This window comes from Triturus cristatus, chromosome 2_1 (genome assembly GCF_964204655.1).
Source record: "Triturus cristatus chromosome 2_1, aTriCri1.1, whole genome shotgun sequence".
Lineage (NCBI taxonomy): Eukaryota > Metazoa > Chordata > Amphibia > Caudata > Salamandridae > Triturus > Triturus cristatus.
In genome coordinates, this window is record NC_140581.1 from 552,699,277 (window position 1) to 552,716,249 (window position 16,973).

The window sequence follows — 16,973 nt, forward strand, 5'->3', positions numbered from 1 at the left end:
AATCTTAGCCTCCACCCCTCCCCCAATGGACTGTAAGGGGGTTCTCTACAATCATCTGGCCTTGCGCTGTTTTCAAACACTTTGCCCTAGCAAAGAAGCCAACGTGTTCTGTAGGCAGGGAGACATCACCACGTATGGAAAAACATATCAGATGTTGTCGATTCACAATATTGGCGTTCCAGAAGTAAAAAATGATTGGTGATATGGAGAGATCCCAGGGCACAGCCATAGCATCATAAGCATATCAAAGATAACAGTGAGCAAAAATGCTGCCGATTTGCTATTGAAAAGTCAACTCGCAGCACACCAATGGATGTTGTTACTGGTATTTTATCTTTTATATTTCTCAATTCCATCATATTCCTAGTCTATGTTTCAATCAATCAATCAGCTTTACTCTGAGGCATAATATGAGGGCAAGATTGTGTCCAAGTGAATCCACCGCTCTAACCTCTCCTTCAGCCAGTCCTCGAGTTACTAAACATGTGAGGATTTTCAGAGCAGGCGTTTTGGGTCACGGCTGCCTCAGTGGACCGGCGGCACTGGCTGATTGCTCGGAGGTCGACTCTTTTGCCTCCGGTCTCTCAGCAGGGGCGTCCTTTGACTGCAATGGCCGGGCGCGGTGGCAAAGGTGCTAAACAATGGGCTGCCCTCCTGCTCCTTCTTTATCGACGATAGCTGGCCAGCCTCCCCCGCGTCTTGAGACAGCGAAAGGGTGTCGGACCAGTGGCACAGCATGCTAAACGTAAACAAAGCACATCACGATTTACACGAGTCCTATTGCATTGAAGACACAAACAGCACCAGCTCGATTGTCCGGAAAGAAAGTGAAAGTGCGCACGGCGCCGTAAACGTAAACAAAGCAGGTTGTGATTTACACGAGTCCTATTGCACTGAAGACAGAAAAAGACAGAAACAGGACTGGGGTAGCGGGGGCGAGAAGTCACAGACTGAGGGAGGGGGCGGGGAGGGGGTGGGGGGAGACATGGAAGAAAATAGTGTTAGGAGTAAAGGGGCCAGTAGACGTGGAAGGATACAAATGATGACTGAGGAGGGACTAGCAAGCCTCAAACCAATCGGAAGGCAGTATTTAAGACAAAAGCCAATGGGGAGAGAGTGGGCGAAACTTCCACAAAGCTTCCACACTACAGTGTATACTGCATGCCTCGCAAAGCGATTGCAGCGCATTCGTGCTGCATCGCTAGGCGAGACCTAAAAGTAAATAGTGTTAGGAGTATAGGGGCCAGTAGCCGTGGAAGGATACAAATGATGACTAAGGAGGGACTAACAAGTCTCAAACCAATTGGAAGGCAGCATTTAAGACAAAAGCCAATGGGCACAGAGTGGGCGGAGGTTCCACAAAGCTTCCACACTACAGTGTATATGCATGCCTCGCAAAGTGATGGCAGCACATTCGTGCTGCATCGCTGGGCGAGACCTAAAAATGGTAATTTAAGCAGCAAATGCAGGTCTTCGTTGTCCCTGATTCACTCCGGAGACTTTACCCATTTGTCACAGGTCATGACCACTGGATAGCTTTCTGCAACCCTGGAGAACTGTACAAATATGTCCTGTCCACACATTCCAACATATAGAAGAAAGCTAATGTAAAACCATTTCACTCTAGTATCCCACAGTTATGCTAAAACATGCCATTCTCGCCTTCATTCTGTTGTAGCTGCCCCTCAGTAAATAGCTCAGTCCACTGTATTTGTGAACTTTAACAATACGATGGAAATTAAACTTGCATCAGCCACTCTGAGTAGTCTTCCCTTATCTCCTCCTTCAAATGAAACAGAGCCTCCATATTGTGGATCTCACCACTTCCAATACCATACACATACAATTCCTAAATGGATCATCCTACCCAACTCTAGACCTCCTCATTTATCCTGAGTGCTCCATCATCCATTGGATTGGCCGAGAAGAGAGGCTGGTGGTGGGGTGGGGGATTGGGAGATGGACAGGGGAGATACCAACATTTCCAAAACAGTTCACCAGTCTCCTTCAAATTGTGCACCATCTGTCACCCCTGGGTGACAATAAATATAGAAAGTTACAACGCGTGCTTTTACTGCGCGATATTTCACAACACGGTCCTTACAACGACCACATTGTTACAACATGATACCATTACTACGCAAGTCAATACATCGACTTGCAGTAGATGGCGCTGTAACATTAGGAATGTATAATTTACTATTCCAACTACGGCCCACGCAACAGTAGGGAAGGTGTTGGAATAGTAAATTTTACTATTCCTTATGTTAGAGCGCCATCTACTGCAAGTCAATGTAATGAGTTGCGTAGTAATGGAATCACGTTGTAACAACGCGGTCATTGTAACGACCGCGTTGTAAAGGCATCACGGTCTAATGACCGTGATGTAAAGGTTGTTCCCCGGTGACAACACCATATTTGTGGGATAACATACCAAACTCCTTACTGACAATTTGGTCTCCTGGACTAACAATATCTGTAGGAGTTAATTCAATAAGTCTTCTTTTTCATTTAATAAAAAACATATAAATAAAGAAATACAACCTTGCAACATAGAACAACAGCAACTAGACATTGAAAAACAGAAACTATAAAGTCGAGAAGACTAATGGGCTGATTTGTTTTAAATTCATTAACAGATCTTTATTGGTCAGTAATCACTCCATTTGTAATAACTGAGTATATCTTTCCCTATAGAGGACACTACCTTTCTCAACAATCCAGCAAATTACTATGAAATCTGCAAATTTCTACCTTCAAACACGATTTATTGCCTTGATATAATGCCGGATACTCTCTTTCGTAAAAGCTGATTGAGCCATCTTATCTGCGGTACATTAAGGACTAAATAGACATATATGAGATCAACCAATAACTCTGTGTTGTAACCACATAAAAATACCCACAGTTCTTCTAACTTTACCTAGTTTCTTCAAACGAAAAAAAAAAATCTTAATCAAATTTCTGTCCTGTGACAATCAACAATAATTCCCTCAAAAAAGGCTGTATCTTCTAAGAATTCAGTCCATTGGTGGCATATTTTATTCTTCGCATATATTTGTAGTTGTAATCTCTTGAGACATTTTTTTCATATTGCTAACTATGCCCTGTTGGTAAGTATTGGATGGCAACCATTTATTCCAGATTGGTGCCACAATAAATATTATCTGAGCATTGCTCAGTTAATCCATCATTGATTACAGTGTTCGTTTTTAAATTGTAGCTTCCCCCAACCTAGAAATAGGTCTGTAAAGCTCCGTCCTTGGTATGTTTAAAACAAAAGCATAGCTGTTTCAAGAACTTCAAGGGCAAGGTCCTCCTTCACAAAGCCAAACTCCAATCTTGCTTAGGATTTCACAGTGGGCTTTGAAAGACCAAATACCGTCCTATGTATCATGCTTTGGATGGAATCCAGCAATTTTATTAATTTTTCTTGAAAAATAGACCAAGATGAGCATTATTGTAGCCTTTAATACAGCGAGCAGGGGCGAAGATGGCATACATGATATTTTTTATATCAATCTTTTAAATGCTAATTAGGGGGATGCTGCCTGAGTTTTCAAAGTGTCAAGGTGACCCTTACTACCCCCTTGCTGATGAAATCTAATGCTCCCCCTTATTCAATTTATGCCTGAAGAAAAGAATACCACCTAGGTACCATTAAGATGTACTGTCAACCTAATTCAAAGATTGCCTGGGTTTGACATGTCATCGTGAAACAGAAGGGGAGGAATGTTCAACATTTCTCAAGGGAAACCCCCTTATTATACCTAGTTTACTGACAAGAAGGTGTAGAGACAGGTTAGTAGATTTGCCAGGATGCACTCATGCATTAGTCCTTGATGAGTTTCAGTCTTGTCAGTATGATGTTGGAGAACTCATTGTTTTCCTCAGTCAGGTATCCACAAATAATGACTGTGTAGCACAGTGAACTAGTGGAAAATCTTCCACTTTGATAACATTTTAGAGCAGTACGGAGTACACACCATCAAAGGCAATATATGGTTTCCTTGAGTTTATGACTTGATTGATAAACTAAAACATCCAGGGTGAGAACATGGCAAAACCCAGTTTGAAGTGCTGGAAGGAGTCTTAAGATGTTCACCTAAGCCATAGAGCTGCAGAAGTTTGCTTCTTGTAACATGCTCAGGCAGTAGTTTGCCAACCACTTCTCCTCCCCAAGTTTTGCTGTTTCATAGATCATGCCCCCCAAAAGTCAGGGATACTGGCAAATATGTAGCAGCAGGTACACAGAGCGAATAACCCATATATGTAGATAGCGATTAAGGTCAGGAGGAGCATCCATCCTACTTTTTCATATTTAACTAAGAATACTTTTTTGTAGATTTAATTTTAATATTCAGCCCTGTTGCTTAAGCCACAGGGAGTTCTAGCACTATTTCTTCTATACAGTGAGTTTTTTAAATTAATTTGTATATTTATATAATGCAGCTTATTACCCGTGAGGGTATCCAGGCGCTGTCCATGGGCAGGGGGAGATTAAGTAATTTGCCCAGAATCAAGGGAAGTTGAGCTGACACCGAAAAGTGACCCCTATTACCAGCTCTCCACTCAGCAGCTATTGCCGCTGTGGTACATCCTCTCTTCTCTTCTCTCGTCCTATGGAGGAGCACACATTTTCCAAATTTTAATACTTGATAAGTGGACATGTTCATGAGGCCTCAATTTCGTCGAACCAAGATGAATAGTGACATTGACATACTAATTAGTGCCCTGAAGAAGTCCTTGTTGGACGAAACACGTTGGCTACTGTTCGCTGATGTGGTTTTTAGAAGATAAAAATGAGTAAAGATTTATTGAATGAAGAAATCTTCTCGGTATACATTTCTTGTGACTCAACAACAAATTGTAATGGTTATTGGCGTTTTATATTCCAAGCAAGAATTTACGCATGTAGCCAATGTACCCCGTAATACTTTTCTTGAGTGCTGAACCACCAATTGTATAGCTTGCTTTGGAAAATGCTTTCCATTTAGGAGTATAGAAGGGCTGTACTCCGAGTGTGTTGCACCTCCAATATCATTTGAACTTTTCTAATATTTTGTCAACAAGTGCGGGACATTAGTGCTTTGACCCTTCTTTCTTTTTGTATATCTCTAGTTTTAGTAATATACCATTGCAATTTTGCAACAATGCTCCGGTTATCCAATGATATTCTAACCTGCAAATTAAAGAAGTTGAGACCATTTAAAGTTAGCATGTTCCTTCTTTGCTAGTCAAATATACATTTCATACTCTATCTTCTCTCTGGAGATTTCCTTGCCGATAGGAGTAAGAGTAATCTTCTTATGGTACGCTTCCTTCTATTTTACCTCAAACCATTAAAAATGAGGCCTTAAGTTTGGTGTCTTTAACTGATCTATCGTAGAGCTATGTGAAATGGGCCCTGAAGTTTCTGTAAAGGTAGGACTAGCGTTGACCAAAATACAGAGACCCACAGTATTAAGTTCGTTGACTATGTCGCTGTGTAGAATCTCTCGCCCAGTAGGTGAAATTCTCTGATCAGGTAAGTGTTCTGATGAATTATAAATATAATCCGATTTTTAAACTAGGGTGTGTGTTCATATTGACCTGTGGGCCATATCCACTTCAAGTAAAAAAGTTGTACCGTAGAGCAAAATGCACTATAACGCCTTTCCACAAGTTTACTGACGTGACAATTTGAGATGAAGGAGTTAGAGGTGAAGGAAAAAACAATATCTGCTCTTCTATATAAGTATAAAATATTAGGGAATGAGAAGGAAATGTTGAATTCAAGACACTTAGGGGCTGATTACAATGCATTAGGAAACGGCTCCAACCGGATTCTTTTACGACTGACTCATTTTGATGGTGTTGGTCGAAAAGGAATCCAACTGGTCATTCCAACTGTTATCTGACGGGCTCGGAGAGCCCATCCGCCAGTCGGAATGACTTCAGTAATACCAAGGGCCACCTTTTCCACCCAAGGGATTACGATGTCGGATTCCGACGGCCTCTCTGTGCCGGCCTTTCTGACATAAAAAGGCTGTTGTAAGTCGACTTTGGGGGCCCCTAGCAGGGCCCCTATGGGTGCACGGCCTCCGTTTGGTGGCCGAGGGGGCACTTATGGTGCCCCCCTGTTAACCCCTGCACCCCATGGCAGGCACCTGCCACGGGGTGCAGGGATGAACTGCACCTCTACGTTTTACAATGAGAGCATTCATTCTGGTCGGATTGCATGCTCCCATTGTAAAGAATAGGAGTGCGACCGAACATTGGTCGGTCGGGACCGCTGACAAGAGGTCAGGCGGGCCGCGGACCGAAACGATGTTTCTCTGAACTGGTAATCATACTTTTAGGATTGCCTCTAGGATGTTTCAGAAAGCTTGCTCATCTTCTAGCTACTTTATACTAAGGTTGAGATTGAAATCTCCTGAGACCAAAAGCTCTGCTTCCCAGTAGATGTTTCTAAGAGAGGTTAAAAAGGTTTTGATGCTTTGACTGACTCTTATAAGGTGGAGATTTTAATAGACGCTAGTAACAAAATGGTTTTCTTTGCCTTCCCTTAGAGGCATCCATCAAAAATTACTGCGTAAGGAGAGAGAGAGGAAGGATTCTAAAAGGTCACTATGTATAGTTAAGATGAGACATAAACTACCTGGTCCCAGTTTATAGGTGATACTTAAATTTCCAGTGAGCTTTGCAGTAAAAATGAATTCTGCACCTAAGTCTTTTGTAATTGCATCAAATCAAGTTCTGTTGAATAATTTGAAGATTTTGATTCCAAAGTTAGATGTGGCACTCCAACCAGAAATCAATTATTGTGTGGGCTCACAAGCACAGGGCCTGATTCACAAGAGTGGAATCTCCACAACGAGAATTCTCAATGGAGAAATTCTGCCCCAAATGCGACTGTGGGTCCTCCGCCATGAGTACAGAGGCCCTTTGTAAAGCAGGCCCTCAGTGTTTTGTTTGCTTTTGCAACTCCTTATGTAGCATCATTAGGTGAGTGTGTTCACTTAGACTGCGAATTGTACACTGGCAACATTTCTATGAACTTACTGCTCTTGACGAACACAAACCCTATAGGAGCCTTCTTTTCTGCATGACAAAAAGCCATTCTGATACTTGGTAATCATGCTTTATTGTCTTAATCATAATCCACCAAGTCACTCTCCAGGGCTGAAACAGTGACTTAACATGTGGACTTTGGAGGAATTGTGTGAATAAGACTTTTGACCCAAACTTAAAGCAAGAAAACTGTGTCCTCCAAACTAACTCTCGTCACCATCCATCCATATTATGGCCCCAAATTGAGCTATTCTAGCAATTTATTAAATGATTTTCTGTAAAATTATGAAAACAGGGAGAACCAATGTTTTTTCTCTGTTCTCCAGCGCTATATCCTGGCATTTCAGTTCTGTTTCTCTGTTTCAGCATCAACCCCAAATGCCAACATCAGTCTAGCCCAAACTCTTTTTCCCAGTACTAGTGACATTAAAGGTCCTTGGCAGTTCCTTAGTCCTTTGGACGTCCTTTCTTGTGTTTTTTAATTGAACTCATGCAGGCATTGAGAACAGCTCACACCACTTTGTCACAGTCTCACAGGAGTTCTACATCCATTTGGCCTATGTTGCTCTAATACCGTCTTGTCTGTGAGTCAGCATATTTTTTATTTTAAAATCCACAATGAAATGGAGGTCCTTAATTAGACCCTGGTTCAGGACCATTCCCTGCCCTCAGTGACTTTTCCCTGTGGTTCCTACTTCCAGGTACATGTCAATTCGTATCCAGAATCCAGAGTCCTGTGGTGACTTCCTAGATATCAGTACTATTTTGCTTTGTGTGTACATTGGTTTAGTAGAGCTGAAACTTGTGATATGACATTAGCATCAGAAGAAGCCAGGCACATTGCAGGCCTTCATAGACAATTCTAGCCAGAAACTATCCCTTAAACCTTAACTTGTCTGGCTATGTTTTCTTAGGTTGCAAATTTAGTATGTGGTCACCGGTTAGAATGAGACATCAACACTCAACTTCTACTAGTAAACCATAGTTTACACTTACATTTTGATGGAAATATAGGCTAAAATATTATCCCAGCACAGTGGGCAAAATGCAAAATATTTTCAATATTGGTTTGAAAAGCTGGCCCTTATACAAGAAATTGCACCATCTTACACCATATCAGATAATCGTGCTGTGTTTGACAAGACTGTAGTGTGCTAGTTTCTTGCTCCCCCAACTAATATTTTGATAATGTTATAGACCTGATGCCATGGGCATCAATTCTGTTTAGAGGTAAATATGTATTTTTTGAAAACAGAAATGATCACCACAGAAATCATCTCTAGAAAAACCTGTCTATCAGATTTACTGAGCACCTACAGTCTCTATCATCCTCTGCATTATTCTTTGTGTTCAGGATTGATGGACATGTACTTATTTACACAAAATCAAAAAGGTTACACTAAAACATGTATATTTTTCACTTAATCAATGTTTTATTGAATCAGGCCACAGAAGCCACCATTTATAATACACTGGATTTGTAGAAGTATACCACCTTGTTAGAATTTAGCAGGGGCCTGTAGATGACCATGTTTTTCTCTCTGAACACCAGGTTATGACGTAGGGGCCATGTACTACCCCAGTGACTTTTCAGTTTGCATGAAGTTCCTAGACATCAGTGCTAATGTGTATATTATTGTGCATTAAGTTTTCATAAAAACAGAAGAGGACACATTCAGCATAGTTGTAATATCATTCAATGAAAGTAACTAAGTCAGTTCTTTAACTCTTTGTAGAAGTATATATTTGGTTACTTGGATATAACAGTGCGTAGACAACATATTGAGTTTAAAATATCATAAAACATAAATATTTGAAAGAAATATCTTTAATTCAAAAATATCATGATATAGAATATCATGTTCAAGAATATAGGCCTGACTACGGCAGTCCATTGGTATGGCGGTCCAATGGCCTGCCATAGTCATGGTCCGTGGACCGCCATACTGGCGGTCCACCGGCTGGATTACAACTTTAATGATTAGACCGCCACAAGACCCCTGCAACCGCCTGGGATCCGAATCCCGCAGTGGAGGCGCAATGGTCAGAGGCTGAAGTATGCTGGCGGTGCTTCTGTGGCACCACCAAGCATATTACGAGTTTCTTCACCTTCCTCCTTTTCATGGCAGTGAGCCAATCATGAAAAGTGTGGTAGTGAGGAAACTAGGGGGGCACTTACAGGGCTCCCTTACTCATCTGTGTATGGGGGTGCATGCAAGGGGCACATGGTGTGCCCCCTGTCTTTCTACACCCTCTGTTCCTGCACGGGAAGAAATGAATGACATGGTGCATTTCTTCCTGTGCACACACATGCTGCGGTGCTTCCACGGCTGTGCCTTTCTAAGGCTCTTCTTTGAGCCTTAGAAAGGTACCGCTGTGGGACTGGCCAAGCACACACCGCCTACCAGGATTAAGCTTGTAATCTGGCGGGCAGTCTGACTTTGAGTTTGGTGGTCTTCCAGTGGAGCGCTGGCGTGGCGGCCCGCAGAAAGACTGCCAAACTTAGGCCCTATGTGCTTTTGGTAAAAAATTTCATTTTTGTGACTATCGTTTTTAATAAAGATTTCAGTAATGCAGTTTTTATAATTATTTTAATGTATTTCAGTTAATATATTAATTTTGGGCGTTAGTATTGCTGGTATAAATGTTATTAATTTTATAAACCATAGTATGTAATTTTGAGTGATTTAGTATTTTTGTACAATTTATTAGTAATTTATAGCTTTGTAGTGGGTTATTGGTTTTGTAGTAAGATCCGGTATGATGTTATTTAACTATCAAACTTAATGTTACTTTGTTTTTACCTGTTGATTAATTGTTTAATTGATTATGTAATTTTTTAAGTGTTAAATTTTGAATTTAAAATTGAAATAGTAATTTTTATTTTATTTTTATTTTTTAGTGATAGTAGTCTACATTTTAGTAGCAGGTTGTTGGGTGTGAAAGGGTATAGGGTGGGAAGTTAATTAACTTATAAATAATAAACAATTATTCCTAATTCGTTTTTAATTGTTAATAAATTATTTAATTTATTGTTAATTATGTGAATGGTTTAATACTGATTTATTTCAGTAATATTGTATTTGCGGGTTGCCGGGTTTGTACAGGAATAGGGTGAGAAGTTAAATACAATAAAATGTATTTTAATTTAATGCTAGTTTATAAATTAGATAATAATTGATTTTAAATCATGTAAATTATTAAATGTATTAATTATTGCATACTTGTACTGTTTTATTTCTGTTAATTTGGATTTTGATTTCTATATGATTATTACACATGTATTGTTTAATGCTGTGTTTTTTTAATTAGGTGAGTAGACAGGGAAGAAAATATATATATAATATGTTTTATACTAATTTACATTTATATGTAATTTATCAATTGGTAAATAATCTTCTATTTCTTTTGTTGAAAATTGTTATTTATTTATTGGTTAGTGTTCATGACATTTTGTTTGTGCAATGATATTTCTTACTTAAATGGTATTTATTTATTTATTTTTTAAATAAATAAATAAGTAATGATTTCATAATGTCTTTATTTTGTTTTTGGTAATTGGAGAAGTTGATATTGTTGTATGTAATTTTTTTTAATTCTTTATTTCCTTTTTTCAGAATCAGAATCAGAATCAGAAACAGCTTTATTCGATTTTTAAGATACAAAACCATAAAAGCAGATATGCATCACATTTCATTCATTAAATCAAACTTTCAAGGTTAAAAATAACAGCATATTAAAAATGATCTAATTCATAGATATCCTGAATCTAATAACGGTTTTTAGAAACATAGAGACCGAAAAGATAAGAAATTCATCGTCTAACATTTGTAATCTGACCAGCGCCGCTCTACATTGTCTCAACCCTAGCTTTTTTAAAACTGGTCGAAGAATACTTTTTCTAGGTTCTGAATAAAATTTACAAAAAAGGATACAATGGAGGGAAGATTGGACAGAAATCTGGTCGCAGGGACAAGGAGTAAGTTCCTTAAGCCAGCAATTCTTCTCAGGGAATGTGACCATTCTATAAAAGATGTCAGCCCTAAAACGAGATAGCAGCATACGAGTATAGCAGCTGGGGACTAGTTTCAAGTATGGTTGGATACCTGGGTTAGTAATAAGTAGCTGGTTGGCCATAACAGAGTTCTTGCGTTTCTCTGACATCCAGCGTTCCTCTGAAAGGAAGTGCAGACAAATTTGCTTAAGCTTCTTTCTTGAGAAATTCGTCATACTAGCTGGAGAGTTAAAGAACTCCGGATGGCCTAACTCAGTAAAGAATATCCTTACATAATTGAGCCAGGGAATTTTCAGTACTCCATCTAGGCCTAGGCAATCCTTTATTATTTCCCTATTCAGGACTGTCTCAGTTCCAGACCAGACTTTATGCCACAGCAGGATGGGCTCCAGTTTGATGAGATCAGCAATATAGGGCACGCCCAACTCTTGATGACAGGCATAAGAAGAAGTTGACCCCGGCACAGCCAATAAATACCGCAGGAAAGCATTCTGGCAGATCTGGATTTGAGTACTTGAGGTGTTCACAATCCCCCAAATTCCTGCACCATATATTGCAGTTGATACACACTTAGCTCTATAGATATCAAGCAAGACTGGTACCGGGCGACCTCCAACCTTATTAGAAAAATGTTTAACCGCCCCAATTGCTCGTGAGAATGCTAGCTTTCGGGAATCACCTGCCGCTGTCCAAGTTCCCTTATTGTCAAAGGTGATACCTAAATACGAAAAAGTATTGACAGTCAAGATTTTCGTGTTAGATAAAAATGAATTACAGCTGAGATTATTCTTTTTTGTACAGCACATGTTAAATGTTTTACTTATGTTAATCTTTAGGCCTCTACTGCCCATGTATTCGGAAAAGCTAGTAATCGATCTCTGGAGACCGATTTGGGTCCGGGCCATGATTACAGCATCGTCTGCGTATAGGAGAAGGGGGATAAAGGAGTTGCCAATTTTGGGGTAATCCTGCTTATCTTCCAGGAGGTGAGACGCGACCGAATTAATATATAAGTTAAATAAAAAAGGTGCTAAAATACAGCCTTGTCTCACACCCTTTTCTATGGAAAATTTGGATGTACAGTCCCCCTTTTCCCCATAGCGTACCCTTGCGCCCGCCTCCCGATATAGTTCTCTAATGAATATAAGGAGGTTTGGGTCCACTCCCATTTCCTGCATAGTTAGCCAAAGTTTATTGTGGTTGATGCAGTCAAAGGCCGAACTTAAATCCACAAATGTAAGAAATAAGTTCTCTTTTTTTGCCTCGACGTATTTGGCTACTAGGAGTGCTAAATTCAGACCTTGCTCAATTGTGCCTAGACCTTCCCTAAAACCGTATTGAAATTGGGAGAGAGTACCTGTGTCGTTCACCCATGCTTGTAGTTTGTCGAGTATGACTCTCCCCGCGATCTTCATGAGTGAATCAAGTAAGGAGATCGGTCTGTAGCATTTAGGTGAACTACGATCTCCTTTCTTGAAAATGGGTACCACAATGGCTTCCTGCCAGGTCTTTGGGAAGCCCGTTTTAGTGAGACTGTTAAGAACATTGGTTAGCAGGGGAGCCCATAACTTACTGTTAGCCTTGAAAACATCTACGGGAATGCCATCCGGACCCGGGGCCTTACCCGCTGGGCTCTTATTGATGGCTGTCATAACTTCCTCCATAGTAAAATCGATGTTTATTGGATAGGGTACTATGTCCTTATTGCCTGAATTAAAGTCCCCTTCTATCTCGACCTGAGAGTCCTTTGTGTAAAGTTCACGGAAGAAGGACAACCAGCCTTCTTCCGAGATTGCTATTACAATAGAGTCTGTTGAGTCTTTGGAGAAAAACGGAGCATTCACCGCTTTCCAAAATGCGGTATTATTTTTGGAGATACAGGTTTCCCGAAGAGTACTCCAGGCTTCCTGTTTGATTTGTTTTTTCCTTTTTTTTACTGCCTGTTGGTAGGCAGATCTGGCTGATCTAACTTCAGCCATTACCCTAGGCTCCCTTTTTAATTGTTCCATTAAAAGAGCGTGGGTCTTGCTACACTCTCTATCAAACCATCTCTTAATTTTGTTTGCCCCAGAGTGCAGTGGTCTCGTGAGTTGCTTCTTAATTTCCTCCGAGATGCTAAGGAAAGCATCATTGACTTTAAGAGGCTCAATGTGCTCTGTAAGACAGGTATTAAATTCCTCTTCCTTGGAGCGAATTAATTTTCCTAGGAAGGCCACTGGATCCACTTTGTCCCATTTTAGGGTATAACCGTTCTTCTTTACAAGTTCTAATTTAAAGTCATACAGGGTCTGGGTCTTCGTAACCATGTTCTTTTTACCCAGCATTGTATTAAGGGACATACTAAGCGGTAAGTGGTCGCTCATTGCTACCTCGCATGTTTCAAACGCAAGAATGTAGTGAGAATAGCGTTTGGATATTAACATGAAGTCAATTATTGATTTGCAACCCCGCCCAATGAATGTGGGGTTAAAAGAGACTGGTGGGGAGCATAGTTCGTTCACAAAGCCCAGGTCCAGGGAAAAAAGTATCTCATTAAGGTGTTTTCCCAAAGATGTATGTGAGAAATGTGTCACAGGAACACCATCCATCTCTCCCTGTCCACATAGGTTTTGGTCGCTCAATGGGCATAAGAAGTAATTAAAATCGCCCATCCAAATCACACAGCTATCAATGCGTTCTTTTTCGTCTATATTTTTAAGGGTCTCAAGTAATTCTTTGTAGGTCGATGCCCAAGCATCTTTCGGTATGTTATTATAGAAATTTATCAAGTTAATGTGTTGGTTGCCTCCCAGTGTTATATGCAGAATCTGGTAGAAGATGGAGTTGGAGGAAAAAGAAATCTTAATTACCTTTAAGCAGTTTGAGACATAAATACAAAGGCCTCCTTTATTTCTCCCTCTCAGGGTGTGTACAGCTGGCGTGTGGTAAGTACGATAACCATTCATGTGAATGGGCTCAACCGTCCAACATTCCTGGAGGCAGACAATCGAAAACCGTTTAATAAAGGAAGCACAATTTATGTCGCCTAACCTGGAGGACAGCCCTGCAACATTCCAGGATAAGAATCTAATAGAATGGCATATGTCGCCCTCTAAAGATGAAATCACTATAGGAGTTACAACAGGAGCAACAGATTTGGAGGATCCGCTGCTCGGCAGTGTGAGATGGTCAGTTCTCTCATTGTCCTCAGTATTAATAGGGATAATTCCTAAATTGTTCTCTGAGGAAGTTGACGATTTTACAGGCCGTGGGTCTGTCGGTGAGGTTGGCTTATCACCCACTGATACTTCCCCCGCAAATTCAACGACATTATAATTCAGGGGTAGTCAGTCGACCATATCCAGACAGCTATACCTGTTTGACAGTGGAATGGTCTCCAACCAGCCTTGTCTGGGTATAGGCAACATACCTCTTGCCTGGTTAGTGTATGTTTTTGCCCTCCCTACTAGTTCCCACTGCTTGTTTGCTGAATGATGAGGATAAAAGTAATCGAGAGGTAGTGGAATGATGTTTGTGTTAAGGTCAGAAGATTGTACGTGCTGGATATATTTTACAGCCTGAGTGTCCTTAAAATTAACAATTATACAGTCTCCCGGTATGTCTTTACTCCTTCTACCCACCCAACTAACTCTCCGTACAAATAGGATTTTAGTATGAATGTTAGGAGGGAGGGGTCGATTGAGATTAAGCCAATAGATAGTTTTGTTCCTCAATTCTAGATAAGACTCATTGGTTTTTCCCTGCAGGCCAGGTACTCCCGCCAGTATAATGACGTAGGGTGAGGATTCTGGGGGAAGGTCTAAGGTAGGTAATTTGGGAACAACATCTTGAACAGGAGCAGTTCCATTTACTACCTCAATACTGTCTTGTGGAATAAGATTATTGGTTTTTTTGTTAACTTCCGATGGATTCTGCTGGGGCTTTACTCCTGCATAAGAGTTTTGAAGGCCACTACTAGTCGTGGTATTTTCAATGCAGGCTGTGTTTACACAATTGTCCCCTAATAGTCCCAAGTGCTTGTCGATTAACGGCAAAACCATAGGTGGAGGAGTTTTCTCTTTTGGATTGCTAGCAGTTTTGGCGAGAAGAGGGTGTTCATGGAGCTCCCTAAGTAAGTCTGTCCTCAGAAGTTGATTATGTTCTAAATTAGCAGAGGCAGTCTTTTCTAATTTCTGTAGTCGCTCCTCAATCTTGGAAAGTCTATCCAGGATCAGACGGGTTGAATTTTCAAACACTTCTATTATTTTAGACTGAAACCCGACATCTAATTGCCTGCTAAGGTCTGAGGTGACATCATTCAGAGGATATTCAGCAGCGCCCAGGGTAATGTTAGACGCAATTGTTTTATTTTTATTTTTTGACCCTCTTGGTTGTCTCCCCCCTTTTGCTTGCGGAGCAGCCTTGAATTTCGGTTTTGCTCCTAAATTTAAGGGAGAGGAAGAGGAAAGTGAGGTAGCCTCGGTTATTGCATGTAATTGTGCGCGAGTAGAAACACCTTCAGTTAAGTTGTTAGCAGCAACTGCCGGAGTAGTTATAGGTGTAGTAGACCTTATAATATCTCTGCGCTTGTTACTGTCAATAGTTAAATCCGTGCTGAGGTCTGCACTTTCAGTTTCACTAAACAGACATTCAGTTGGTATAGGGTTAATAGTGATTACCCCTGGTATAGCAGATGAGGCGATTTTCCCTAGAGAGGAGCGTTTGGTTGTAAAGGGTTCAAACGATAAACGTCGCTCAGTAAGGTCTATCTCTCGTTCTAAAAGGTTTGCAGCTCTAACAATAAAATTGTCCAGGGTCCCTGCCATAGATGTACCAGCGGCGGCATTTTTATTCCTAGACATTGTTCCCACCAATATCGATAAGAAGGTCACAGTCAAATACACTTACTAAGATATAGGGGGGGTGGCCCAGCCCAGTGTCTCCAGTCTCGAACGGCCTCAAACGGCCCGCTCTTAGCCCGGTCTTCGCCCCGGGCTTAGTCCCGCGCGCGTCCCGCTTGCGCGCGGTAGGAAGAGTGCGAGATGAAGACAAAGGGGCGAGAGGGGAGGAGCCGGGAAGAGGATGCAGCTGCGCTCACCGCCAAGCAGCCTGGTCCTCGCAGTCCCGCGTTCTGGTGTTGGTAATCCGGTGGGTATCGCCCCCAGGGCAGCGCGGCGTTCTCGTAATGAGCCCACAGTTGTCAGCAGTCCCAAGCCTACGAGCGGCACCCCCTTTTTTAATTTATATATTGAAAGGTAATTCAATTCTAATTTGTATTTTATTGATAATTAACATTTTACTTGATTATTAGTTATGTGCAATTTTTAATGCACAGATGTTTCTCGGAATCACCACCATAATCGCTTATAACAAACTCAAACAAGATCCTAAAAAGGATAATGAACTGTATGGACTCTTTCTTTTGAAAGAGAATCTTAACAATACCACATGCTAATGACTCTCTGCCCCTGGTTCCATAGTAGCTAGTAACTTGTCATACTTTCTTCGATCCAATTTACTCCATCACTGTTTCCTTTCATCAAACCGCTGTGATTTATTGTCCACCAAAAGATTGACATGGCAGAATATATCACTCAGCAAATGATATCTGCATCCTTCCAACTCTGCCTGTTGAGAAAACGTAAACCACCCCTTCAGGCGAAGACCTCAGGCTTGCAGTACAAGGCTTTATTCTCCTGCGATACACAGCCAAACAGCAACCATCCTCTGAAAGCCACAGTGAATGCAGCAGAATGTCTGATCTATAATACTAAGGAATCTGTTCACTTTACTCCTATCTTAAAATAATTTAATGTGCTTCCCTTGGAGGCAGAAATATACTTTGAAAGGGCTTGCATAATACAGACGGCTTATCACTAGGAGCTGCCATTTTTCTTTAAGGGCAAGCAAAACAAATACCATGGCA